Genomic DNA, 3,821 nt, shown 5'->3' with positions numbered 1-3,821 from the left:
TCCCAGCACTTTGGGAGGCCGAGACGGGCGGATCACGAGGTCAGGAGACGGAGACCATCCTGGCTAACACGGTGAAATCCCGTCTCTACTAAAAAAAAATACGAAAAACTAGGCGGGCGCCTGTAGTCCCAGCTACTCCGGAGGCTGAGGCAGCGTAAACCCGAGAGGCAGAGTTTGCAGTGAGCTGAGATCTGGCCACTGCACTCCAGCCCGGGCGACAGAGCGAGTCTCCGTCTCAAAAAATAAAATAAAATAAAATAAAATAAAATAAGTAATAAATGACTAAAAATTGGAGTTAGTTGAGTTATTTGATATATTATTTCTAAAATATATGACCACTGCAGGCACCCTGTGTAACCCGGAGGACACATGTCTTAACATCTTCCCCTTCTAATATGTATACACATGTACAGAGACTATTTGCCACAAAAAAGGGTGTGCATTTTGCTTGGCTTTGAACACGTTCACCTTTGTTAGTTCAACTAAAAGGGATAGCGTCGTGGGAGTTAAGGAGAGATCCGAGTGGATGGTGAAGTGGATGGTGAAGCCTGCAGAAGCCCTGCGGAGCGGGAGGCGGCCCGGTGGTTCTGGCAAACCTGACTGACCTTCCCCAACCCTCCTCGGCCCCTGGGATTGTCAGGGCCTCTACAGAGTCCCTGGCCGCCTCCGTAGACTTCTCATTCCTCAGATGGTCTTTGGTTTGCTCTTGATCTGGCTGGCTGTGTTTGGTCCCATTCTGTCAGGTGTTGGAAGGGCTCCATTCATCCGCTGTTTTGCTGGTGCCTGTGGGAGCCTCGCTGCGCTGTGAGGCGACTCCCTGAGGGTATTTCTGCTCCTGCTGCTTCACCTGTTGTACAGTTCCCCTGATCTTGCGCTGTGCAGTCTGGCACAGAAGTGCCCGATAATTCTGATGATCACTTCCTCATTTTCATCTGGCCTTTGGTCAGGAGGCAAGATGACTTCTGCACTGGTTAAGTTCTGCAGTTCACTCACAGTCTTGCCACCTTTGCCAATCACCCGGCCAGCTGTGGAAGAGGGCACTCTGACGTGGGCTTCCAGCTTCACTTCTTCCTTGGGGTTAAAAAAGTTTTCTTCTTTCACTTTCCCAAAGATCCATCCCTCGCCCTGAACTGGGCTTCCGGTGGCCCGGTGATGATGACGATCCTTTCGCTGACGTCTGGGCCTTCCACAGGGGCGAACTTGATGGAGGCTCCAGCGAATCTCGCCAGCTGTTTGATGTGTGCCCTTTTCTTCCCGATGATGGTGCCCACACTTTGGGTTGGGATGAAGAGATTCACAATCTCCTGCTCTGGATAAGAGTGATGATGCGGGAACGGGCCAAACTGGTGAGGAGGGTACAGGTGGAGAAGTATCCGGAGTGGGTATTAACAGCCAGCATATCATTTTCGAAGGCCTCACGCAACTTCTTCACAATCTCTATCTCAGCACTGGCACAGGCCTCAAATGTGCCCTTCACAGTGACGGTTCCGGGTTGTATATGCTCAAATCCTGCAAAGATGAGATTGTTATCTTGGTCCCTGTTTCATGTTCCTTTTTCTTCCAATTTCAGCCTTCTTTTCCAATCAGTCTTCCAACCAAGCCATTGTGGGCCGAGATTTTCTTCAGCTAGTTTGGCCTCATCTGCCTCTTTCTGCATGATTTCAAGAATCACACGGCATGCTTCCGAAGTCTCCTCTGGGGTGGCATGATGGATGGTGACAGGCTTCTCTGCAGCTCCAGAGCTCTCTTTTCTATAGATGTCTACCTGGGACTGGGTCTGCTTAGTGATGTTCTTTATGGTCAAGCCCTCCTTTCCGATGACGGCACCAACAAACTTTGTGGGGATCAGGATCCGCAGCGGGAAATCGATCTGTCTGGCCTGAGAAGAGCCCCCAGGGGCGTGGCCTTGCTCCCAGGAAGAGAGGTCCCCAGGCTTGGCTCGCTGAGGCGGCGAAGGGGAGCTCACCTCTTCATCCGGGATGTAGGAAATCTTGAAGGAGTAGTTCTCAAACTGATGCCTGCTTAGCTTCTCCGTGGCTATTTTTGCTTCTTCTCTTGTTGCAAATGTGACGTTGACAACGGCGGTTTCTGTGTCTGTGTTGACTTGTTCCACATACTCCACCGTCCCATATTGAGCCAAAAGTCCATCCAACACCTCCCACTTCAGGAGAGGAGGGATATTTCGAATCTGAATGTTCCTGCTCCTTAGCTTTTTAGAGACTGAATAATCAACTTCCATGATTTTCCCATGCAATTACACTTGAGCCGAGAGAGTCTCGATGGCGCGGATGGCCCAGGTCTGGTCTGGGTAGTCTACGAAGGCGTAGCCGGACTTGAGCAGGACCTGTCCAGCCAGGGGCAGCTTCCTGTCCCCAAAGAGCTGCAGGAGGTCGTCGGCGGTGACGGCGGGGCTCGGGTTCCCGATGAAAAGCTTGTTCATCATGCGTCTCTGCCCCCAGAGCCCGCGGCTCCCCCGGCCCGGTACCCGGCGCTCCTCGCCCCCTCCGCTGCCCTGGTCTCTCCTCCTCCTCCTCCGCCCCGCCTCCCTGCCCTCCGCCCTCCCGCCACCCATCCCCACCCTCAGCCTGGCTCCCCGCTCGAAGCACTTTAAATGTGTTTTCTACTTTAATCTTTACAAGAATTGAATGAGGTATGTCCATTTTACAAATGAGGAAACAAAGTCACAGAGACGTTAAGTCATCTACATGTTTTATGGCTGCAAAATCAGATGACGCTTAAGTTTATGCAGAATCAGTCTAAATAACTCACCTTATTTAAACTGTATGAATTAGATTTATCTTACTAGTCTCTTTTTCTAATTTTTTTTTTTTTTAATTAAGCGAATCACAATTAACTTCAGTACAAATGCCAGATGCTTTTACTCAGAGGTGATGATAACTTTAAAGATTAAAGATTAAATTGGCAGGGCGCGGTGGCTCACGCCTGTAATCCCAACACTTTGGGAGGCCGAGACGGGCGGATCACAAGGTCAGGAGATCGAGACCATCCTGGCTAACATGGTGAAACCCCGTTTCTACTAAAAATACAAAAAATTAGCCGGGCGTGGTGGCGGGCGCCTGTAGTCCCAGCTACTCGGGAGGCTGAGGCAGGAGAATGGCGTAAACCTGGGAGGCGGAGCTTGCAGTGAGCCCAGATCGTGCCACTGCACTCCAGCCTGGGCGACAGAGCAAGGCTCTGTCTCAAAAAAAAAAAAAAAAAAAAAAAAAAAAAGATTAAATTGACTTACTGTGAAAGTTTAGCCAACCAAAAATTCCAGAATAAATGAAAAAATATCTAGTAACCCTGATACAATCTTACTGGACTAATCTTTTAAAACCTGTATTTTCATCTTCAACACAAACATCAGGACTTCTAAAGTTGGACTTAAATGTCTTATGCCTGCAGTATTAGATGATGATCTCAGAATAAGTTTTCCCAACATTCTGTACTTGTCTTATACTGTCAAAAACATGATAATTCATTTTAAAAATCTTTGCTCATAAAGATATCTATCTATATTTTCTTTCATAACCATGTTTATATAGAACATAAAAATGCAGATAGTTTGGCCAAACTACCTGTATTTGAGTTTTGGTCAAACTATTTGTATTTTTTATGTTCTATATTGTCTAAATGATAGCTTAGCCTGGAAAAATGTCAAGCCATTACCTTTTCCTCCTTATATTTCATTTTATTTATTTATTTATTTATTTATTCATTCATTCATTCATTCATTCATTCATTTTGAGTCAGAGTCTTGCTTTGTTACCCAGGCTGGAGTGCAATCATAGCTCACTGCAGCCTCGAACTCCTGGGCTCAA

General features: G+C 47.6%; 1 pseudogene; it reads right to left on the bottom strand.

The window, feature by feature from the left end:
- Nucleotides 1-256: 256 nt before the first annotated feature.
- Nucleotides 257-2,443, bottom strand: LOC101002963 (annotated as a pseudogene).
- Nucleotides 2,444-3,821: the final 1,378 nt, after the last annotated feature.

The sequence above is a fragment of the Papio anubis genome, chromosome 9 (genome assembly GCF_008728515.1).
Source record: "Papio anubis isolate 15944 chromosome 9, Panubis1.0, whole genome shotgun sequence".
Lineage (NCBI taxonomy): Eukaryota > Metazoa > Chordata > Mammalia > Primates > Cercopithecidae > Papio > Papio anubis.
Note: the sequence above shows the minus strand (reverse complement) of the source record. Positions and strands in the feature narration are given on the sequence as shown.